Below are 27,313 nucleotides of genomic sequence, written 5' to 3' on the forward strand. Positions count from 1 at the left end.
TATTGTGCCAGTAACTGTGTAATGTACAGTATTCTTGGCAGATCTGTATTCTAGTCTACATAGCAGTTCTGTTATGTTATGCAAACAGTAGTTATGTCTATTGGCAAGTACAATACTCAATGACAGGATACATAGCATTAGTATTCATCTGACAGGTTAGCAGCATGAGAGCAAAGATAATTGGAAGAGCTAGGTAACTATCCATGCCCATAAAACATGTAATATCCACCTCTCTACTATCATTTGCAAGCAATAGCTGATGTGCATGTGTACATGTTATGCAAATGTGTAGTGACCCTTGTTACAGGGCTGGGCCAAATGGCTATGTGCACACCTACATAGAGTGGATATTGAGAGTACAGACACACTGGTTGAACTTCCAGGTTTGTGTAGCCCAACCTAACAGTGGCCTGCACATACTGTATGTAAGGTAGTGCACAGCACTGGTAATGAAACAGGTTTCACATCATCTTTAACTCCAGTGTAACATCTGCAGTAGGAGTGTAAGATGTAGGAGACAGCTGCCCATGTGTAATAGCTGCATCATAGGTGATGGCGCACACTATCTGATTATACTCTGATCATGTTGATAGTTGCATCAGAGCCTATTGATAAATGACTCTGTTTGGGGAGTGGGTATCTGTGCCCAACAGAGCTCATGGTCCTGGTGGATATGTGAGTATATACCCAGAGAAGGAAACAGACCTGTAGACACATGCATCATCTGTAATCAACTAACAGGATGTGATGTGCTCCTCAGAGGAGGTTTGCTGCTAAGGGTAGCTACAATGTTTCCGTAACAGCCAGTGTTGTCACGTCCATAACACAAATAATTACATGTGAGCATCACTGTCTAAAACATCTTCATAGGCAATACAAAAACTAAATACAGTACTTGGTACTTGTAGTACTGACTGCATACATGCATGTCCACTAGTCAGCTACTGGTGTTTCCTAATGTCAGCTTTGTGTATGAGGCCATCCTGGGGGAATGTAATTTCTATGCCATGTACACTGCCAGACCCACCTAACACCACACCCCACACATTGTCTGGGATGTAGCTACAGGGGTAAGCTAGACGACAGCCCAGTCTACAGCCATGACTGGACTGGACAGTCATGAGGTGTAGGTTAACACATGCAGCTCATCAACACAACCAACACATACCCTTACCAGAACACAGTAAGGACACCCACACACACTACCGGAAATCACACACATTCACAGACGCATCTAAGTATCTGGCCAAACAAGTGACCCCCCAAGCAGGAAGAGACAGACACCGAAATACACAAACTGTATGACATAGTTTACATAATTGTGCCACACCTCTGAACACATGACCGGAAACATACCCAAAAGTACTCATTTGTGAAGGCAAACTCTAGCACTATGTTACACGCCGACCTATACGAGGGCATACATACTGTCAGCTGCCTGTCTGACATGATTAGCCACGTACTCATACACTCAGACCATCTTTTAATCTATACACTTGGCTCTGGCATATTCCACGTTGTTGTGCAGGACCTGTGATGCAGTAGCCTGGAAACACATGTAGGAACTGTCATGTCTTGTAGGCCATGCAGGTATGTCCCAAGGCCTGGGTAGCATTTTGCCATTGGCCAGAATGATACTGCAGTACAGGGACAAAAGGATTGTATTCCACAATTGTCTAGTGTAGTGGTACATGTTGCAGGGTATCCAGTATCTGTCATCCTGGGATAACATGGTTGACAAACCATGATGCTTTGCCAGACAGGGCCTGCACCTGTCACCCCTGGGAATCTGGATACAGCCTGGGGATCATGCTTCTCCTATAGTGCCTTCATCATGCATGGTTCAGGTGAGAGTCCACTGTTGTTACAGGGATAGCCAAGGAATACACTGCTGGTCTTGCTACACAATGATACATGTCTGAAACACTATACAGACACACATATGTCAATCCTTAACATAGAGAACATATCTGTGCAGTGGCTGAGACATGTTTAAATGCTCCGGAGAGCACACCTGCATAACCATGTTATAACACATACCTCACCTTATACCCATTATCCTTTATTGGAGCACAAGGGCCATAGGTGTGTCCATATTCCTTTAGGATATGTACACCCCTATGCTAACTGCACTTGCATAACATCAGATGCATTATGCTGAGCAACTAACTTTGTGCCACAGTGGAATTCAAAATGCACCTTGACACAGATCACCTACCAGGCCGCGAACTTCCCAACCCCCATAATGTGCTGTAATGGGGAAGATTAGTTCTGAGACAGAACCATACTATTATCTACTCTGAACAATTCCATTATGAACTGTGAAGACCTGTCATGTACAAACACCTGCGCTCAATGCATGTTGGATTCCATCGACCCCACTGACCTGGATCACAGTAGTCACACAAAAATGGCTAACAGTATGCTACACATAGTTGGTCTCCGATGCCAATGTTATGTTCCTTAAGAGCACAGTGGTGAGTGCCATGGCACCCATGCAGATGGACAATGCATGTCCAAATGCTGAATACTACACAAATGAACTTTAAGCAGTCACATATGTGCAGTGATTTTGCCATTGAAACAGAAACAGGAGTCAACCCAACACAAACAAGTAGGCACACTGGTGGTACCATGCTTTAGACTGTACCAGAGAAGGTAGTAGCTGTTGCAAGAGTGAACACACATGAGTGCAGGTGATCCCTAGTCAGCCTCAGTAATATGCAGATACACCATATGAAACCACGTAAAGCTACCGTGAAACCAGTCAGCCACATATTATGAGGCCAAGCACAGAGCATTCTATAGCTGTGTCATTAATCGTAATGGCAACGACAAGACCTGCCGTGCTCACTGCACTATGACATGTGAAGTACTGCACCTACAGAAATAGCACACGTTCATCCAGATAGGATCTTGGAGAACCTAAATCCACTCCCATCTCTCCCCACCCCCAACAGGTACACTTGGTAATATATCCATGTACACTACAGGGCCCCTGTACTAACGACTATGCAGGTGCAAGCTGCACTCTCTAATGCCATACATACAGCTTTCATGGGACCTGTCAACATCCCAGGGTGTATCCTTCACAAATGTGAGAACCTTCAGCTATCCACATACTCATCATGTTCAATCATAGCTCCATGTCAGGCTGTGTACACACTGAATGGTGCACAGCAACAGTTATCACACCCCACAAAGGGGGAGACACCATTGATAATGGGACATAGTGCACAACTACCCTGCCGAATCTGGTCTGTACGGCCATGAACCTTGGTCAATGTAATTTATGTATTCAGCACAGATGTAAATGACAATAGGGTTGATTCACACTGCATATCATGATCTTGCCAGGTCGTAGGACACCGTCACCCATACTGTGTTCCAGCTGCACTCAGTAAATTAGGTGTATATTCCTATGTCACAGGAGTGGCTGGCAACTGGACTGCTGGCAGAACCCACACTACAAAAGCTGTCCAATGAATACACGCACATCAAACCAGTGCCAGCCACAGTAATACAAGGGTAATTCCTGGTACTCCCCCTCTTTGATATCTATAGCACATAGACTAACACAGAAGGCATCAGCCTATCGATGTCTGTAAATGACTATGAACTAGGAGCAAATGTCGACTCATGTGCTGTATTCAACATACAGATGGGCCTTAGTGTGTCAGATGTGTGGTGTGTGATGTATGACAACATTCTGACAGCTAAGTATTGCATTGTCATCCCCTATGTTACAAACCCTGTATCCATTACCTACCACCTAGGCAGCAGTCAACATAATGTCAACTGTGTTTATGAGATGCAGCTGGACAGTACTTGCCTTTGATAGTTACGTCACCACAAAAGACAGGTTCTCATATGTGGCACCACTAATCATAACAGGGTGCCTTCCAGGAATATAGAGATAACTGCTCAGCCATACTCAACACCCATGTGACCCATAATAGATCACATATTTCCTTTAAGGGTTATTGCCCATGTGTAGATGGCCTACACTGCCCTTCACAATCCCTAGCTCCACTTTGTAGCATGGAGCCTACCCTGAATAAAGCCATGTCCAACCCAGATTTGCTGGACATGCTACACTTAACACATCCTGATCCCAAATAAACACATACATCATGGGCATCCACCTTTCTAGTACAAGGATCACAACATGCCTGACAGATCCCTGTTCCATACACTTAACATACTCTTGCCATACTATGCATTCCTGTCCAGCGAAGCTGCACATTGCCCCTCTCTGTGACATGGTGTGATGACCGCATGCCAAATATATCAGTAACCATGTGTATCAGTTCTGTGGCACTGCTTGAACTGGCCACTAAATATTACCTGTCTGTTGCCTACAGCTAGGTAACCTGTCTGCCTAGGCTCATAAATGGCCCAGGGCATATAGCCTACCACATCACTATGACCATGCATGCCATAGTTGATATCCAATCACACAAATACCATCAGACTAGCTATTGTCCCATGTGTTACACATGCACAAAACAGGCAATACCTGGCAGGATGCTACACAGCTTTGCAGTGCCATGTAGATGTATATGGAAAAAACACATACATATTTGCAAGTCTGCAGGGTCACAGGTCATGTCCCTAATGGCTATGTATGATTATATATGTGGCATATACACAGCATTAAGGTTGATTGCATTAATGTGAACACATCCAGGCATGTGCTGATAGGTAAAGAAACCACTACAGGCAAACAGACATGTCCACGTCAAGACAACATCCACATGGTGTGTGAGCAATGTCATCACATGACACACAGGTATCAAATGTGTGACTTATACATGTCAGTGTTGTTAGTGTCATGTAGATCTACAAAGACGTATTTGTAAACTTAATAAATGTGATACACATGTATGTTCAGCTGTACTGCTGTACTTCTCTGTGAGTTAGTGTGACCTGTCTCCATCATTATGTCTTCCAGGTATGCCCTGTAGCCAACTGCCGCCATACAGCCACTTGGAGGATGAGGTCCTCATCCCATACCTCCTCGACAACTGCACAATGCTCTTCAGCCATATGCCACAAGATGCACAACAGCAGGATGCCCTGTGGGAGGAACTCTGCAGGAGGGTAAATGTTGTTGGTGGTCACAATCGCACCTATCAGCAGGTGTGCCGACACTGCACTGACCAGATAAGACAGGTGAAACAGCTTGCTAATGCAATCACCAGGGAATAAGATGCAACAGGTGGGGGGCACTCACCCAGCCCCCACTCACATGCACCTGTACAATATGTAATGTAACATCATATGCAAGGCATGTATGCACACATGCCACATACCATAGTCTGCTACCCTATGTATGCACAAATGTGCATACTTCATAGTATACTGCATTGTACTGGCTTATGTGCTAACATAGACATTGCACCCTGTAGCTGCCACACAGGTGTGGATAATAATCTTACTGCTGTGACACTCTTGTTTAGGTACCTCTGGTGTTTTGCAGTGACAGCAGCCTGTGTCAGGTGAGATTGTTATTATTTACCAGACTTGATAATGCATGGAACATATTAATTACATGCTATCTGCCTTAACACACATACACATAATGTATGGTGGTCCTGGTAATGGACACTGGTCAGACCTGCAATGCATCACACTGTTTACCTATGTGAAAAAATTGTAGACTATATGAAACACCTACACTAAACCTTCCAAACTGTCATTTCCAGATGTGTGGACAACAGTGAATACAATGGTGGAGGTGTGTTCCACTGTAGGGGCAGGTACTACATACCAGCATTACACATGTTGGGAATACGAACAGTACTGTACAGAGAGCATATGTGTGCACACACACTAAATGTGTTGGAGCTGGAGTATGCCCGGCCCACAGAATACACCCTTGTGGAGTATACCCTTGCTATGAATGTCACACAATGTCATGTGCTATCAGACATGTCCATGACATGTAGTGGGCTGACTGCAACACTGCTCAACTATCCTGCAAAACATGTCTCACATCCCATACATACCACCCTTTGTCTGCACAACCCTGTCCTCAGTGGAGCATATGACATCTATGGGTGTATGTCATATGGGATAACACTGACATGTGAAATAAGATGGCCATCACAACCATTGGACTGCACATGTGTACACATGGCCATGGATGATGGCCAGAGACATGAAGCAAAGCACACAGTAGAAGTGATGTACATGTGTGTACACCCTGTTGTACATTGGCTCGACACTATACAACTATGGCCTTTGTGTAATGGTGATATTGCAGATGTGAAACACTAAACACCATACAGGCCTGTGCACAGCTTGTGTAGGCATAACATGAAACCACCACATAACATGTCTTGAACACCTGGAGTGTGTCACGACATGGAAGCATTCACCTATACAGTATCCAAATACATGCATGTGTTACAACATACACATACATCCACATCAAGCCACAGATAAAGTAGATTCACCTTGCTGGTGTCAGACGTCATGGTCATGCCTGCTCCAAATGTGTGTGATGTACACAGATGGCATGTGGGACATAGAAAACTTGTAAGTTAGCCATGTGTGGGCATAGTTGGCAGGTATCAGTAATATGCTTGCAGATGTGCAGGGGTGTCATCCGTATACCCTCCTGTGACCTGTGTCACACATTCCACATTAGGGCTTATTGTGTATACATCTCGGTGACATGGGTCACATTCCACATTAGATATGTATTGTATGTGAACCTAGTCATGGCTATGAACCATGTCAGTAGCTCACACTGTATAGCACACACATGCACACACACATACACACACACACTGGCATTCACAAAGATATACACCTATGTCGCACACATACAGACACTTTACATGTGTGTGGTTTAACCACCTGCCTATGGCTTTCTTTCTACACTTCACTCTGTACTGGTGTCACCAACAGTGTTCAGGAGAGTGATAACATGTGGGATGTATTCCCAACCATACGTGACATATATGGACACACACCCACATGTGCCAGTACTGTGAATCAAACACATTGCTATCTCATGATAGGTACTACAGCAGTACAGCACTATCACATCCGGTACAATCCTTATTGACTCTTTCCTATGACAACTGTGCTAATATATGCACAATATATGCACGGGGGACTTATTACTGTTACAGGTGTCATGGGATTTGCCTTCAGTGTCACCCTTACAGCATTCTACATTGTCTGTCTTCCACTTCAATTAACAAAACCTGACCTTAGCAGGTACACAGGTTATTGTAGGACTAGTTGTAACACACCAGTGAGCTGTCCTCAGTAATCATTCATCTGCAAAGAAGCCCCACCACATAGCAGTCATGTCCAGACATCCGTCCATACCTCATGTACGGCTTACTGCACTTAGAGCATATCACTATATACAGTTGGCAGTGTTGAGGCTGTATTGCAACAGCATGATGTACTAAGACAACAGTCACCTTCAGACATCAGACACTGCACACACATGGAATCTACACAAACAACAATACATGTACACATATGTGGTCTACATCAGTACATGCACTAGCAGGGCAAGAGGATACATTCCACACCTTCCCCACACCATGTGTGAAACATAGGCTAGCATTATACCATAATGGATGTTGGATTCATGTACTGGTAGGACACCACCACTTCACTGAGTAGCCAAGTGTACATCTATGACAACAGCACATATCAGCGTGACACACACAGCATTATTCCATGTCATGCTCCTGCAAACTGTTACTTGACAGTGCCATGGTGAAGTCAGGGTACTGTAATGGTCAACAGTGAGTACATCATATTTGCCACACACACCTCACATGTACTGGAAGAGTGCCAGCAATGTGTTCTGTTAGAGCTAGGCAGTACACTCATTCAAGCATGTGCGAGGTCTGTGGCTTGCAAACATCTCACCCCAGCATGTACTGGCTATTGTGGTACTAAGGCTAATGTCCAGACAGCACACAGCATGCATGGCTTGCAATTGTTGACATGGGGTATATGTAGGAGCTATGGCCATACATGGCTGTACATGTCAAGAACATATAACCTGTTACTACTCAGGAACATACAGTGCAGAGCTGGATTTCCCTGAGTCTGTCAATACAGACCTTGTGTAGGTCCTATGGTCCTGTTTTTTGGGTATGTTTGTAGGCATTGCATTAGGTGGATATGTCTAAAGACATACATGCCACATGGGGTGTTGTATGATATGATAGGTGTCATGGGTGACCAGTAGAGAGAGGATATTACCTCTGTCAACATGGATATCAAACCTTATGTACTGTTAGCATGCTATCTGCCATTTACATGTGTGCAATGACTGTAGCCACCTATATGTAGAAAGATAAATAAAAGCTATGATAATGTAATACATGTTGTATGAGTGTGGGATGTACATATCCAGGGCAGGTATGGTTAGGTCATATTCAACCATGAGGGTGTTGGTTACTGGTGTACAGCAACAGTCGACCATGTTAATGCTGACATCATCCGAGGGACCCTGATATGTGTACAACTGAGCAGGTTACAAACAGTGGTATTATTGCATTGCATAACACATTATGCAGCTGTGTCTGTACACGGGTACATTGTACAGTTGCTGTAGGCCTAGGTACAGTCCACCAATCAAGGGTTATCTGGTGGTCTACCATACTATGTCATACCACATATGGATGTGGATTGGTAGTCTGGGAATCAGGTGGTGGGTGTATATGAGAATACAACCTAGAATGCAGCATTTGCCTCTGTCACCTGTACCTGACTCATCTGTGATGCATTATGTCAAAGCAGTGGTCCTTACATGTGAGTAGCCTTTATGAATATGTGTACACCACCACCTGGTATCGTCCATACCACTGTTATGTCCCACATGTCTGGATCTGAGTTATATGGTGGTAGTGCAAGTGTGCACTACAGAGCCTTCAGCCAGGTGTTCCTCACTGCACAGATGTCGGTATTCCCCATTGTATGTTCTACATTGAGCTAATCGATTACTAAAGCCACACATCTAGCACAGGTTAGCATAGGCACCCAATGCAATTGTCATGTAGGTGGCAGAGTGTTACTTCTGTGTGTAGGACATTTGCCTTAGAATGTGGCTATAGGGGTAAATGCGACCTAGGTATTATCCACACACGTGTAACATGGATGCATTTACTCTGTGTTGGAGGCTCGTCGTTCAGTCATGACAGCCTGAATCACAGACACTGGGTGACCTCATAATAACAGCAGGACATTGGCTCATTGTTTTTGTCTAGCAGATGCCACCCGTACCATGACATCACTGCACGTGGTATTAATGTGCTTGGTAGCAAATGCCCCAAGTAAGTTGACGGACAGTGACAGAACTTGTGTATATGACCAATGTGAGATATACTTAGGGTAGCAGTCTTGCTAATAATGACAACTACTACCACAGCCGGGAGAGGTCATCTTGTCACCTGCACCTCAGTACCATTACACAAGGTGGCTCACACATTATGCTTGCACATGCCACTGTTCTACATATAATGCCACTGTCCACAACCTGCTATCAATGTAAGCCTTTCATGGCAGCAAGGTGTGTGACACATGCTGTAGGTAGAATCCGCCTGTGCAACCCAGGTAACCTGTTGTCTGTCACGTCCACACATGCATGACTGCGTATATGTAACATATATATGTCAGTCACTTCATGTACATGTATGCATGTGTATCACACAGTACAGACACAGATATATAATTTACAGGCCACATATAGGTATCAGGTAGTAAACCAGTATGATGTGCATATATACTGACAGGTAAGATGTACCTAACTGTAAACATGTGTGTTTACAATAGGAGTCCATTACAACATGTTCTGTACATGTAAGTGTTTGAGCATGCGCACAGCAGCCTTCAGTGGTTAGAATCAGTGCATCCAACAAGCCCTTTGTTACTAAGTGTATGAGCATGCCCAGTATAACCTTGTGTAGACATAGTCATAGTGCATCCCAAATGACCCTGTGCTACTAAGTGTATGGGCATGCCCACTGTAACCCCATATAGTGATAGAAGTTTTCCATTCTGCAGATGGCCATACTCCAGCTCAGGTTCCTGTTGTGCTACAACTATACCTCTCTGGCCTACCTGCAGATGGTGTGTCTTGTTTGTGCATACAGGTTGTAATGGACACCTACTTTAAACACACAGGTCTACAGCTATGTACTTCGTAACTGTCAGTCTCCCTGTTGTTGGCAATTGTAGAAGGGCAGTCTGACTGCCTTGGGATGTGAAATCTCTGTGGCTCATCTCGTAACTGCATAGTACTGTAATAGTGATCCTTAGATAGGCCGGAGTTCTGTTCCCACCACTGGCAACTGTTTGTGTGTGTGTCAGCAAATGGCTGAGTGTGTTTGTGTGTGTCTCAGCAAATGCCTGAGTGTGGTTGTATTTCTGTCTGCATCCTGTCTTGGAAGCGGGTTTTGCTGCATTCCAAAGAGATACCTCCTTTTGCACTGGCCTTTATCCTTGTCAACCGCTATATCTCTCTCTTCCCCCCTACCCACTGCAAGTAATCGGTCCTGTGATGTCACCAAGCTCAGATGTGGAATCAGTAAGTGTAATTGTATGTGTTCTGTGGCACATGCCCCAACTGCATACCACTGTACTAGATACCTTTACATAGGCAAGACGTGTATGCACAATACTGGCAAGTGTGTGCATATATGTGTGTGTGACTACCCTGTAGCCAGGCTTACACATGTGTAATGTCTTTTAGCACACCGTGGTAGCCATCTGTGGTGACCGGTGTCTACAAAGTATTACATAGTTAGGAATGGTAAAGAATACACAGTCAAGCATGACTATAGTTGGGTATGTTACTTCCCTGTGCCACTGTCGAGCAGTGACACAGAAGTGGTCGCTGGGGTGTAGGTCCATACCCATCATTCTCCCACCCTAACTCCACAATCCCCGGGGTAGATTAAATTAGCCATCATTCCCCACCACAAACTCCACATACACAACAGCCATCCCTTCTCTGGTGAACTGCTTATGATTTAAATGTTATAACACAAGAGATGCCTCTGTTTTGTGTACACGTCAGTTTCTTTGGAACCCTTCTATGTCACAAAGAGCATACAGACATGTGTGTGTGTGTGTGTGTGTGTGTGTGTGTGTGTGTGTGTGTGTGTGTGTGTGTGTGTGTGTGTGTGTGTGTGTATATATATATATATATATATATATATATATATATATATATATATATATATATATGTATATGGCTGTGTCTGTGTATATGCATATATATATATATATATATATATATATATATATGTGTGTGTGTGTGTGTGTGTGTGTGTGTGTGTGTGTGTGTGTGTGTACACATCTCGTAGGTGTGTATATACATATATATATATATATATATATATATATATATATATATATATATATATATATGTAGGTATAACAGTTGTACAGATGTAGACTTGTGTTTGTTGTTTCACAGAGTACAGTACATTCAAATGTACATATGTACACAAAGGGACTGTCCCATTTGATTTCAGTACTGCGGAATACCTGTAGTAGGATGTGCATTATAGACTCTATGCAACATGCGTACAACCCAGATGTCTTAGTGGTACGTCCGGTGACCTCAGTGTGCATGGCCCAGCATTCGAGACCTGTAAGCCTTGTTGATACTGTCAATTAGGACAGCATAAGACACTTTTAAGCAGGTGTAATTGTGTTTTTGTGATGGTAATCAGCAGGTAAATGCAGGTAACAGATATGTACAACCCACGGTGCATGTGGAATGCCCTTCTTTGACAATCCTGCTGATGTCACCCACCTATGTATACACCTCTGGGACCACTGTAACCCATTATTCTCCATAGCATGTGCTGTAACTGCGTATTGCTGTAGTGTGATAAACTAGTTAGGTAGGGGTTCTAATCCAAGACATGCCAACTGTGTGTGTGTCTCTGTCTGCCTGAAATGGGAGCAATTCTTTTTAGAGTATGCACACTCTTTACAATTCACATGACCACCTTTGGCAATCCTGCTGATGTCACCCATCTAGACATACACCTCTGGGACTGTTGTAACCCAGTAATCTCCATAGCACGTGCTGTAACTGCGTAATGTTGTAGTGTGATACACTAGTAAGGTAGGAGGTCTATTCCAGGACATGGCAAGTGTGTGTGTGTTTGACTGTCAGAGCCTGTGTGGAGGTGGCTGTGAGTGTCTAACCACTGGACATGTTGGGGAGCAGATTTTGTAGTTTTCTTATATGGTGTCCATCTTATATGTCACAATATTCACCTCACAAGGAGTACAGATGTCAATCAGCCAAGGGACTGTGCTGGCAAGCCATACCCCTACATTTGGCAAAAAGCCTGGTGAACAAAGTATGCAATCCTACTATTACCCGGAATACGTCCTGAACCCATGTGTCATACACAAACACACTTCCCTAGAATATCCCGCTATGTTGCTAGTACCCTGCACATTGATGACAAATAGTAGGTATGGTGTGATTGCAGTGGGCTGCAGAGGGCATGGCAACTTGTACAGTAGTAGAATAGGCACATAATTGTGGACAATGTGCCTTCACTATGTTCCCCACTGGATGCTTGCAACATATGTGGTGCCATCAAATGTGATCCACAGAGGCCATACAATGCCTTACACATGCACCCTGTATGGACCAATGCCACTGACACCAGGGAATAGCTGTATCATGCTATCAATGCAGGTGCAGCATCAACCTGCTGACTATAAGCAGGTTCTGCCACACCAGGCCAGTACTGGCATATTGGAAGATAACGATCTGTGTCCACAACATGTGCCAGCCAAACCAGGTACACCTGTACATGTCACTGTACATTATTGTGGGACATGCACATCCCAGGCAATGTCCATGTCAAGGACTATCAAGCACAGACATGGCATACAATGCAAAGCTATGGCCATACACAATGGTAACCAGGATGTCAGGACAGTTCATACAATACCCATCTGTGTAGGACATTGCAGACACTACACTCCTGTACCACACTGCACACCATTGTCGGGTGGCATGATGCCAGGGATTACCCCTCACCCAGGCATGGACAGCCATCTTACACAGCCAACCACTACACACCCATGTAGCAATGCACACATGCATATCAGTACTGGCGCTTTGTGTCTACTTGGGGGGGGTATGATGCTCCCAACCAACCACAGTCACTCCCAGTATAACCTCCATTGGCATACCGACAGATGTCAAACACATTCACATGCCCTAGCCATTAGAACCTCTGGATATCCCCTGTTGTGCATGTAGTACCTGTGCATTACTGCAGTGTGGCAAACTATGTGGTTTGGGAGTGTATATGTGGGCCTGGCAAAGAGTGTCAATGTGAGTCCATTAGAGAGTGTGGCTGTGTTGACAATGACATCTGTTTATGTGAACAGCCATGTGTGCTACACCTAATGTCTGTCTACTATATCTCTGTTGCAGATGTCGCACACCAACCACATATATGTTCTTAAGGCACACCGACATGTCAGCTTTGTGGCACATGGAGTAACTGCATGCACTTATAATAGTAATGACTAGTCAGTCAGGGGTTTGAATCCCTGTACTGGTAGGTGTGTGACAGACGTTGCTTAGGTTTTAGTCTCCAAGCCCTTCTCTGATGTACTTTGCCTCTTCCTGTCCCTCCCACACACTCTCTGGTGGATGCAGCTTGTTTATTGTAAGTGATGGTCATGTTCGGGTGATAGCCTCTGCACCTATTGCAATCCTCCTCTAGCTGATTGCTTGTGGAACAGCTGCAATGATGTTCCCATAGCCATTCGCATGAAGAACACAGTACAATATCTAGGAACATCATGTTGGTGTTTGCCCATGACAGTCACTGTGAGTGGTACCTGGGTCTGGTGTTTGGTAAACGGCATCACAGATGATATCTGGATGTTCCTCAAACTACATACACAGTGGGAAATAGCCTAAAGACAGGAGGGTGATGTGCCAGACATGACTACAGCATGTAAGTGCAGCTATGCTTCATTGAGACAACTGCATGTTTAACAAGGTGTGTGTGGTAATGGCTATTCTGCATGTTTTAAAACTGACAAGACAGTGCTCCATTTGTGAGGGACCCCCATCTGTAGGGCCATCCGTGGACTGGTCAGTGTGTGGAACTATTTGTTTCCTGTGTTACTCACTGAACACACATCTGTGAACAGCAGGAGGATAGTGTGAGGATTGCAGCCAGTACATGGTGATAGAGATGAGTTACTGCCATTGCATTCCTGACTGGAGATATGCCACATGAAACAGTGGTATGAGAGACACTGTCTGGGGTTCTCAATGACATACCAATAATAGGCCACGGTTCATAGCTGCTGCAACAAGTCTTCTACACATTGTACAGATGTCATGCAGTATATATGCATGTGCTGTGCTCTCTCTGCAACTGTATACCATCTGTTGTGTTGGGTTGATGGTCATATCTATGCATGCTGTTGTAAGTAATCCTGAATGCTGTTGACTATTACTAAGCCATATTTGTATTTAAACTGCAACACCATAGGCTGTATGGGTTTGGAGGTCCCAGCAGAACCTCCTGTCCCACTTCAGCTGGCCATGAAACCAGGCACCAGCACATCTGGGCCCAGCCTTGGACTTCCACGTCTGTTGGCTCTGCACCTAGCTGGAGGGGTGGGGGGGTTGATGCTACGTGTTACACATTTGTTTATTGAACCCCTCACTCCCATATGCACAGCCTGTGAACATATGTTACACGTAACTGCTCTATCATACCCTAGCTATATACATGTGTATATTTACTGTCACATATATATATATATATATATATATATATATATATATATATAATGTACATTACTATATACAGATATATCTGTATATGTATGCATAAATGTATATTTATATTTTGCTGCCTATCGATATATATATATAGATATATATATATATATATATATATATATATATATATATATATATATATATATATCTCAACACATCTGGGTCTATGGGTGTCTGCATATGTATATATTTATATGTGGGTATGTATCTGTATTCTGTCTCTGTATGTATACATTTGTACTACAAAGAGGGAGAGGCTTATCTCTATGTTGCTATGGGTAGATATACACACACATACCTCTACATATATATGTCTACATCTGGTTATTCCATTCTTTGCCATATAGATTACACTTTGCTGCAGTGGGAATCGTAGTGGGTATAGCTGCTCATTGGGCAACGCCTCTGTCCAATGAACTCATTCGCTTACATCCCTAGGGCTGTCCATATAGGCCCAGATCAGCCAACACCTGCACACCTAGACCTATAAGTAGCTACCCATAGTTCCCCCACCCTCACCTCCTCAACAGCACCCATCCTTAGTCTGGGTCCTGGTCTGTTCTGGACACACCACTACATGCTGCCCACTCTCCACTTCACGGGACCCATTTCATATAATTGTCTTGGCTCATGGGTCATCAGGGTTTCCTACCCTTGTATTCCAAGTATGTATACACCACGGCCAGAATGGCCAGTCTATCACCTTTTTATTGAATATACACTGAACAACGTGGTAAGTGCTTTCATCTGCAACTGCAGACTTCTTCAGACCACTTTACATCAATATGTGATACGTATTTAATAACTTTTTGGCACCAAATTCATTAATAATTTTAACAACCACTTCCATTTAAAGTGCCAGTACAAATGTCATATAAAAACTCAATAAAATTCATTTTTCACCATAAAATCAATACCCATCAGGTGTATATACTCAAAAAAGTAAACTCATCAACTAAAAGGACTTAAAGAGAATAGATAAAAAACAATATTTGATGATATCTACTACCATAAAATATTTGGAAATATACACATATATGAATGCTATGAAAATAATAACATAAATATTGTGTACAATAAAGACAACTCTGCCTAATGAATACTTAAAATAGAACTACACAAAATACACACTGCACAAAGTAGCATTGAAGGGGAATAAAACCAAATAAATAACTAATAAATAAGAAGTGTGGAATGCTAACACTTAATATGTTACTAACAACACATATCCTAAAAATACATATATTGGTTTCATATCAGATAAAATCATAAATAAAAAAAACATTCATCTTATAATAACTGCAATAAGGGTTTGATAGAAATAAAATCATTGATGCCAGGGAACTTGGTGGAATTAGTCATCATCTGCCACATACTTTCTCTTTTTCCTAGAAGGGCTTTGAAATTACCACCCCGTGGTAAACTAAATACCTGATCAATTATAGCAAATCTAAAAACATGAGTGTCACCATACTCTTTTATATGTCTGTATAAGGCATTGTTAGTATCTTGGACCTTAATCCTATACAGATGTTCATAAATCCGCTTCTTAAACTGCCTTTCAGTTTTCCCAATGTAGAAAGCTGTACATGACATACATTTAGCAAGATATACTATATTGGTTCTATAACAGTTCCCTTTCTTAAACTTAATGTAGGTCCTATTAATATCATCCAATTTACACCCCTTATTCTCATATATAGCAAAACATTGTCTACATGAACCGCATTTTTTAGTGAAGGCATCCTGTTTCGTAGGGTTCAAGTTATTTTTAGCACTCTCCAACATTCTTTTTACGTTTAATCCCATTTTGTATACACAACATTATATTGTTTTTTTATCTATTCTCTTTAAGTCCTTTTAGTTGATGAGTTTACTTTTTTGAGTATATACACCTGATGGGTATTGATTGTATGGGGAAAAATGAATTTTATTGTGTTTTTATATGACATCTGTACTGGCACTTTAAATGGAAGTGGTTTTTAAAATTATTAATGAATTTGGCGCCAAAAAGTTATTAAATACGTATCACATATTGATGTAAAGTGGTCTGAAGAAGTCTGCAAATGCAGATGAAAGCACTTACCATGTTGTTCAGTGTATATTCAATAAACAGTTTTTAATTCCTTGGTCCAAGTCCGGTTCACCACTTGACTGACTAGCCTAGCAGAGACGGATTACAGTCTTACAGTTTTGTTTCCGGTGTTGTTTTGAGCGTGTTTTTGGATTTGGTTTCAGTCTATCACCTTCTTTTGGTCTTGGCAATTTTTGGGGTGTCCCGCAAGGGACGCTCCAGACCGTGTTCCAAGATTAGAAATCATGGGTGCACTGTGTAGCCTTCCAGTTGTATCCTGCCTGTGGTCTGGGGAGCAGTGGACTCTTTACATTGTTTGCATGGGGGGGTAGAAGGGCATGCTACGTGTTTCATGTTTCTTGCTTGAGCTCCTCACTTCCATTGGCATAGCCTGTGAACATAGGTTCATAGGTTCATAGGTTCATACTAGACTATCTGCCCTAGGGCATTTATAAGCCTAGCCAGAATGTGTTTGGCTTTCGCCACCCATTTTAAATTTATTTTGCTATGCCCTTTTTCGAGGTTAGTATACTGTGCCTCTGTCTAACAGTGACACAGAAGTGATACCCGGGGTAAACCTACGATCTCCCATCCACGCATCAAGATTCCTCTTGAAGAGAGTCAATGAGGGACTCTGCCTAACCTGGACTGGGATTTTATTCCAGAGTGAAGGGAGCCTCTGGGTTATGAATCTGTCCCTCCAGCATGTCCTATTTATTTCAGTGCTGAGGTTCAAGTCTCTCAAGCGCGTAGCTCAATGGGATTTGGATTTTCTGAGGTGCAGCATTAATTCCGGGTTGGACATGGCTTTATTCGTCAGGCACAGATCGCCTCTGAACAGGCGGTATGCCATTGAGTAGAGCTGGAGTTTCTTTAACCAGGCAGCATATGGCATCTGTTTGAGCCCTTTGATCCTCTTGGTGAGGTACTTTTGGGGTCTTTCCAGTTGCTGCAGGTGTCTGGTAAGGTACATCCCAAAAGGGGCATTGTACTCAATTATGGGCCTGATGAGGGATGAGTAAAGAGGCACAATGACCTCCCCTGATCTAGATGTGAATCCCTTCATGATTAGGTGGGCTATATAAAATGTTTTTCTAACCACTTTGGCCACGTGGTTGTCAAATGAGAGATTGTTATCAACTTGGGTCCCCAGGTCCCTAATTACTTCTTCTGTACTTAATGGATGACCACCTATGTAGTAATTTGTGGGCACTTTGTTTTTGCCAAAGGGGATGACTATACACTTTTTGGCATTTAGCTTGAGGCCATGGCTCTGGCACCAGTTGTCTGTTTCTATGAGGCCCTTTTGGAGAATGCTTGTGTTGGCTGGAGAGTCGATTATGGTGCCCAGTTTGCAGTCATCTGCGAACTTGGTCAGCCACAGTCCTTCCGTGTTGGCCTGTACCTCCGAGAAATATATACCGAACAAGAGAGGTCCCAGGACTGAGCCTTGTGGGACACCACTTGTAACTGGTTTGGAGTCTGACATGGCTCCAGCAATTCTAACCATGTGGGTTCTGTCCTTGAGCCAGTTTGCAATCCATCTAGTGACATAGGGGTTTATATTTAAGCTGGTGAGCTTATCTATAATGCCCGAGTGGGGTATTGTATCGAAGGCTTTGCGAGGTCCAGGTAGGCTGTGTGGACCACCTTCCCCTCGTCAATGGCCTTGGTGACTGTTTCAAAGAAATAAACCAGGTTTAAGAGGCAGGATCTGCCCTTAACAAAGCCAAACTGGGTAGGATACAGTGTCTGTAGGTCCCCAATATCTTTATTTATGAGGTCCATGATGATCCTTTCCATAGCTTTGCAGACCAAGCTAGTCAGGCTTATGGGGCGATAGTTTCCAAGATCCGTTGAGGCACCACCTTTATGGAGAGGGACCACTGTTGCTGTACGCCACTCTTTGGGCACATATCCTGTAGTAAGGCTGAGATTGAACAGTAGTTTTATGTTTGGGTTTAGCTCTTCTTGGAGTTCATGTAGACGCAGCCGGGACACTGTCTGGTCCCATTGATGCTGTGTTTTTTGCTTTGGAGAGGGCGGCTCTTACCTGAGCATCTGAGATGTCAGGGGGGCAGCACTCTGCTGGGATAGATATTTGCCCTTTTGGTGGGGGAGTTTGCTGAACCTGTCAGCTAGGATGTTGGCAATGTCTGTGGGTTCAGTGTATTTTTTGTCATTTTGGACTAATTCTGAGCATATCTGGGAATTACCACCCAGGTTCCTAACATAACTAAAGAAAGCCTTGTGATTATCCTAAGTGTCCTGTGCAATTTTTCTCTCGAAGCTGGCCTTAGACAATTTTATGAGTGCCTGTAGTTTTTTGCTAATACTGATCAGTGATGCCTTCCCTTTTTGGGATTTTGCTCTATCATTTAGTAGCTTCCTCCTTCTATTGTATAGTTTGTTTATGGCTGGGGTCCACCAGACAGGACGTCTGCCTTTGGAGGATTGGGTCTTGCTTTTATTTGGGATCACATGATCCATGCATTCCTGAAGGTGTTCATAGAATGCGTTTATAAAGGATTCTGTGGTCTGGGCCGTATTTTCCACAGGCCCGGGGACTTTGAAGGATTGCACCTCGGTTTTGATGAGTGTGAAATTTGCTTTAGAGAAGTTTTTCACTGTGGTTTTCTGGGCAGGGGGTGGGGTCAGGATGTGAATATCCAGTGAGATTAGTTTATGGTCTGATCTTACCAGTGAGGGATACACTTCTGGTCTGGAGCATAGAGTCCCCATGTTGGTGATGATCGGGTCCAGTATGTTTTCCCCTCTTGTGGGAGTGGTAACAAGTTGTTCCATAGCATTTGAGTTTATAAATTCTAGGAACCTTTGGGCTAGGGTGTTGGAGCTAGAGTAATGCTCCCAGTCTATGTTTGGGTAGTTGAAGTCGCCCAATATAATGGTGTTTGGAGAGCCCTTCATATTTTCCAGTGTTCTCAGAAAGGCCGAGTGGGGTTCCTGGGTTTGGGAGGGTGGTCTGTAGCAGGCTATAAACTGGAAGGCAGTTTTACCCACTGTTAGTTGCACATGGATAGTCTCTGATGCTTCGTGCTTTGCCACCAACCTGGAGGTGTGGGTATCTTTGATGAATATCAATACTCTCCCTCCTTTTGTGGTTCGGTCCAAGTTTTGGGGCCGGAAAGCATGGTATGAGGTATAACCTGGTAGTGCTGGGGTGCTCTGGAGCCCTGAACCAGGTTTCTGTTACTGCACAGATATCGATGTTCTCCATGCTAAGGAGAGTTTCGAGTGCGTGCATCTTGAGATTTAGACTTCTGTGTAGCATTACTCTTAGTTTCTTATCCCTTGTGATACCTATGGAGGTGGGTTTGTCTTTTGAGCCTTGCCTAAAAAATGCACTATGGGGGTAGCAAGAGCCTTTGCCAATATCCGAAAGCCCAGGGGTGACAGGTGCAAGCCGTCCCTAGCGAAGCATCGTGGCTTGTCCAGCATATCATCCCAAGCTGACAGGCATTGGATCCCCTTTGAATGACACCAGTACTTAAGCCAATTGTTGACATTGATCATCTTGTCTTCATATTGTGGCATCATTCTTGGTGAGGGTAAGATGCTACTCAAGGTCAGGGTCATACCGGCCTGGGCTACATACTCAGAGAGCTCCTTTATGTCTCTTTTCATGTAGTCCAGGGAGGTACATCTCAGGTCATTCACAGCAGCATGGACAATGACTGAGTCATATTTGTACTTGCCTTGGAGTGACTTGAGTGCTTGTGTTATGTGACGGATCCTAGCGCCTGACAGGCTGCTCACCGTGACCCTCTCCTTGTTCAGCCTGGTGAGCGGGACGTCAGTGTGCCTGATGATAGATTCACCTATTACAAGTGTATCAGGTGTGTTGTTTAGTCTTAAGGGCTGTGACTGTTCAGCACACTGGCTTTGTGAGATATGTGTTGCACGTGTTTTGTTTTGGGGTAGCGGTTGCTTGGTTGTCTGCTTTGGAGGTCTCTGCTGCTTAGGCAGATCTTTATTTAGAGCCTCCGAGTATGTTTTTGTGTGATTATGTGTTTGGTTTGCTGTCGTGGTAGGTCTATGTGAGACTGGAATTGTAGTGAGTGTGGTTTCCTTCTCCTGACTGGTTATGCCAGTACTGAGTTGAGAGAGCTTAGCCTTCAGTTTGGCTATATGGTTGCATCTCTCATATGTGTTGGAATTTGTTGGGAGGAGGAGAGGGTTGTCTGTGTACATGAGGCAGTTGTAACATTGCCTCAAGATTCCCAGATTCACCAGCTGGACCAGAGAGGAGATTGACAACTGACCTTTGGACATGCTAGAATAATATTGAGAATTCCTTAATAATTGAAAACAAGGGCCAGTGGGGAGTGAGGGTGTAGTGCTTTTAATTTTTAGTTCTGACTTATATAATTGCTTTAGCGAGCAAGTGCCAGGTAACTTAAGTGCAATGTGTTACAGGTAACTTAAATGCAAAAACGACAAACAGTAACTTTCTTTCAAGTGAAACAAGGAAATAAGTACAGTAAGCAATGCAGATATCACTAGTGATCCACAGAAGCACTGAGAAGCCAGTATTAGGTGGAATTAGCGTTCCAGGGAAATAACAAGCAAACAAACAACAAGCATATAAACAAAGCTAGATTCAGCAGGCCTGGATCTAGTCTATGCTACAGCAAACAAGGTGTACCAATTTCAGTAAGATACAGTTCAAATATTCAGGCACTATAAACCTTTAACCAGAAATTCCCAGCTCAGAAGGGCAGAGTCCAGCCTCTTCTCCCACAAGAGTGCAGGCCACGAACCTTCTTAATATAAAATAACTGGCCTGAAGCCCAAGTGCTTAAACCAGAACTAATACACTTTAAGAATAACAGACACTGGGCTCTCAGTCAGCAGTTCCCAACTTAGAAGGATGAAAGCTACCTGTCCTGCCACCACAGTGCATGCCACAAACCTTCCTAATGTAAAACAACTGGTCTGAAGCCCAAGTGCTTAATCCAAAATACTTAGAATGATAGATACACTTTAATCAAGTTACTACCAAGCAGTAATAAATACAATTGAATACTTTAGAGAATGCCTGGATTAGTGCTCAAGTTACACAAACAAAGCTAGATCTAGCAGGCCCGAATCCAGTCTATTCCACAGCAAACAAGGCGCACCAACTTCAGTAAGAAGCAGTTCAGATATGCATGCACTATAAGCCTTTAACCAGAAATTCCCAGCTCAGAAGGGCAGAGTCCAGCCTCTCCTCCCACAAGAGTGCAGACCACGAACCCTCTTAATGTAAAATAGCTGGCCTGAAAGCCCAAGTGCTTAAACCAGAATTAATACACTTTTAGAATAACAGACACTGAGCCCTCAATCAGCAGTTCCTAACCTAGAAGGATGTAAGCTACCTGTTCTGCCACTACAGTGCAGACCACAAACCCTCTCAGTGCAAAACAACTGGTCCGAAGCCCAAGTGTTTAAACCAAAAGGTGCATTCTTGTGTGCTGTTTCCTATCATAGCTGTATATCTGTGTATATCTATGCACACACACACACACACACACACACACACACACACACACACACACACACACACACACACACACACACACACACACATATATATATATATATATATATAGATACAGATATAGTATATATGTGCGTGTGTATATATATATATATATATATATATATATATATATATATATATGTATATGCGTATATATATATATATATATATATATATATATATATATATATATGTATATTTATTTATATATATATGTGTGTGTGTGTGTGTGTGTGTGTGTGTGTGTGTCTGTAAAGCAATACATACCCCGCGCAAATGCACTTACACATGCGTACTGGTGTTTATATATGCTTGACCTGCTTACTAGTGCCTTATTCATTATGACACTGACACTTCACTCCAGTTATCTTTTAATTGATATTTTGCATGTTATACAGCAGACAGATGTTGCAATATGTTCATGTATGGATTACCATTGGTAATTGGTATGTGATACAGTGGGATTCGTTACGGGAATGTCTGTTCATTAGGGGGTTGCTCTAACCAATGCACTATTGCTGTGCTGATTCATTTGCATATATACCCATATACCCTTGGCCCCTGGTTCCCCAAACACACACCCCAATGTCTCCCTAACACTGCTGTCATCCATTCTCCAGTCAGATTCGTGGTTTATCCACATCACTACACATTGGCTACTCCCTACTCCTATAGACCCATCCCATCGGTTGACACACTCCACATATCCTCAGAACTCCCAAACATTTAGTCCACAAGCATTGGTGATGTGAGCGACCAAAAGAATACTATTCGCAATTTTTGGGTTGTCCCACATGGGACACACATGTGTTTATGTCAAGATTAGACTCTATACTTCATTACATCCTTACTCCTGTTAACATGACACTACAATTAATTCTTATGTATGACTATGTGGTAACGCACACGTTACACGAGAGACATGGGACACGCATGTGTTTATGTCAAGATTAGACTCTATACTTCATTACATGCTTACTCCCGTTAACATGACACTACAATTAATTCTTATGTATGACTATGTGGTAACGCACACGTTACACGAGAGACATGGGACACGCATGTGTTTATGTCAAGATTAGACTCTATACTTCATTACATGCTTACTCCCGTTAACATGACACTACAATTAATTCTTATGTATGACTATGTGGTAACGCACACGTTACACGAGAGACATGGGACACGCATGTGTTTATGTCAAGATTAGACTCTATACTTCATTACATGCTTACTCCCGTTAACATGACACTACAATTAATTCTTATGTATGACTATGTGGTAGCACACGTTACACGAGAGACATGGGACACGCATGTGTTTATGTCAAGATTAGACTCTATACTTCATTACATGCTTACTCCCGTTAACATGACACTACAATTAATTCTTATGTATGACTATGTGGTAACGCACACGTTACACATGAGAGCCTAATTATGTACATGTTTGGCATATTTCTTTTACAAATAGACTGGTTTAGTAAATGGTGTTGCCATAGCAGGCAGATCACAGGAATGATTCCTTGTGTGTGGAAGTCCTCACATTTGATTATTGTCAGCACAGCACTGACTTTGGACATTATACACACTTCTGGTTATAGTAGTTTCATCCCGTCCTTCTTCTGCACAGCCTATTATTCTATCTACTGTCGAGGTATGTAAGTGCACATTCATGATATTTATGTCTGTAAATGGAATGCATGTGTTACAGAGAATGTACTTCTACATATTGATGTCTGCATGTGTGTATGCATATATACCTATAATGAACTCGCTGATCTCCATGGGGCGGTCCAGTTAGAACCAGGCCATACAACCCTGGCACGCTTGGCTCCATAATTTCATACCCATAGTTCCTCCACCCCACCCGTGTTCAAAATACACGCATACCTTCCATTGTCCACTTGTTATCGCAGCCATGACACAACTCCACACATTGCCCTCTCCAGAGCATTAGGGGCCCTACACATATGTTGTCCCACCCCATGTAGTCTCAGGCTCTCCCACCATTTAGTCCTTGACAATACCTGCACTTGCCTGTGTAATGGTCAGAAAGCCAAATGGTCTATATAATGTTTGGGTAGTCCCACCAGGGACTACCCTCTGTGTGTAAAGTAGACTTAGCAAATCAACAATGTTACTCCCACTGGTAATATCCTGTCTGTGGTGTGAGTAGCAGTGCTTTGCTCACCCCTGCCCAGCTGGATATGACATACGCTGACAGTGCTGTATAATACTGGGGTTGCTGTTGATTCCCTTCTCATTCCTTTTATATGCTTTATTGTTATGTCATTCTTTCTTCATAGATAGATGGATATATATATATGTATATATATATATATATATATATATATATATATATATATACATATATATATATATATATTATATATCTGTATATACTTATATCCATTTCCTATGCTGGGCACTGCTTACACCCATGCATGTGCACTCAAACTTGCTTACTGGTACCTATATGTGTTTACTGCTGCTTATCTGTGCTTACACCTGCCTACTAGTACCTTATTCGTTATGACAGTGCCACTTTGCTTGAATGATATTTAAGTTTAAATATCTCATGCAATACTCTTATGTCAGTTTTATGGCAAAACGACATTCATTCCACATGGAAAATGATATGTGCTATTGTTGGGCTCGAACCGTGAATGCCTGTTTGTTAGGCGGATGCTATAAAATTACACTATTGACACTTAGTTGATTCTGCATGTTTTTCTCTGTTTGAATGAATATGATGTGTAAGCTACACTCTGTGGAGGGCAACGGCACACAGACATGCTGCACTTTGCTTACACCTTTGATATTGCAGCATTCAAATGTATAATAGGGACACAGGGATAGGGAATCTAATTGTGAAAGTTCTAGGGACAGGGCTCATCATTCAAATACGTGCTTGTGTGTTTACTACTTCGAGTGTATTTTACTGTTTGTGGATACTCTTGTATGCTTAGCATACATTTTGGTATCCACGGACACTGAATTACTCACTTACTATTAGGGGCGGGCTCTACTAGTAGGCATAGTAGGTTTTGCAAGTGTTGGAGCATGTTTACGCCTTCGTTGAGCACTTGTACACGCCCCCTGCACTCACACACGTTTCCTGTGCATGTCGAGGTTGCGGCGGTGCACCCTCATACATATTTGTATGGCACTGCTGCGCCATCTGTAGTGAGGTCGCTCAGTGCAAGGCTAAAACCGTCCTTGCGCTGAGCTTCTTGAATCCCGCGGACTGTCTTTTTTCTGATTTGCAATGTATATGGCTAGTTTTTTATTTAACATTTTGCTGAATTACCATATCCATAATGAAGAAAGACAAATCAGTGTCTATTGTATGTTAATGTCATTGTGTTACATACTTGTGCAACTTTGAAAATAATCCGATTAAAAATTTAAAAAAGGAGAGACAAAAGATAGTAAATATTCAAAAAAGGTTCATGAATATAGTATAAGATAATATTCAAAAGTCCTTATAAACTCATGCTTATTCTACAATCACTAGCCTTGACTTTTTCTTGATTTTTGTGTGTGTGGATCATTGTTATCAGTTGTTATGACTCGTAGCAGCTCATTTGCTGATGAAGTAACAGTTAGCTGTAGTTAGCAGTCTAAAGGGTGAATGTCAAGGTAACCTGATACTGGTAAATCTACATAATTATGTGTTGTTAAAGCCAAGCATAAACAGTATGCGGAGATAGAGAGCTGTTATTGTTCTTTTATCATTTAGTTTATTATTTCAAGCTAGTGTCAGTATGACTTATAAACAAGACTCACCAGACAGCACTAATGAGGAAAGAAATTCAGTCAGAGGTTAGAAAAGTATAACCAGGCTGTGATGTATAGGAAGCATGCCTCTAGGTTTTTGTGAAATGCCTGAAGATTTGTGAACTACTAGTCAGTCAAAGTCCCTGCGGTTTCTGTTTTTTGCTTCTCAACTGAGGCTGTGAGATGATGTGCTAAAATATGAGTGTATGGGCACATAGTAAGAAAGAAGATCTCTGCATCTCTTTCCTCATTATTATATCCCAGCAGGCCTACTTAGTCTATGACTTTGAATGACACTTCTGCTTTACCTAGTTTATATTCCCAGCAGTAACACAATGTGCGATACTGAATCTCAGAACAATCCTGGGAAAGTGAGTTGAAAATAAAAATAATAATGAAGAAAAGCCTCCTTGATGTGGACTTCAAAGTATTTCATTATGTGTGGAAAATAGTCATCAGATAACATTATCAAGTATCAATATTCTGCAGGTTAATTTTGATCCAGAAAATCAGAAATACAAATTTCATATCATTATATTTTATTTAATCCTTTCTTCCCCCTTGTGAACTGATTCCACATATACCTTTTATAATTCACATTTAAAGAAAGATGCATACAAAATATTAGTTCCTTGTTATGGATTATATTTCACTGCAGCTGTCAGTCATGATGAGAGCTATGAGGCAGAAATGCACAAAGGATGTAGGCTAGGCATTCACTGAAACATTCATAAGTCATTTTCAGTGGTGGTGGTGGTGGTATGTCTACAATGTTTTTAACTAAGAATTTTGCTGATGTGTCCATGCAGCTGCCCTTTAAGATTTCAAAGAAGCCATTCATTCTTCAGAGAAATCTTTGCAAGCTTCTTTTTTGAAAGTGTTTCCATTGTTAACACATTTGTTGCATTAACACTGATAAGCACAGCTGAAAGCTTAAGATTACCCATATGAATTGTTCTATTTTAGTGGCATAGTTACAGAGTTGTTAATCTAAAAATTCAAAAACAAGAAACACAAATGAAGTAAGAATTCTCCAAGCTATGCAGAGAAAATTGCACTTAAGAATTTATTCATTGATT

This window comes from Protopterus annectens, chromosome 17.part0, assembly GCF_019279795.1.
Source record: "Protopterus annectens isolate FY-2018-M chromosome 17.part0, PAN1.0, whole genome shotgun sequence".
Taxonomy (NCBI): domain Eukaryota; kingdom Metazoa; phylum Chordata; order Ceratodontiformes; family Protopteridae; genus Protopterus; species Protopterus annectens.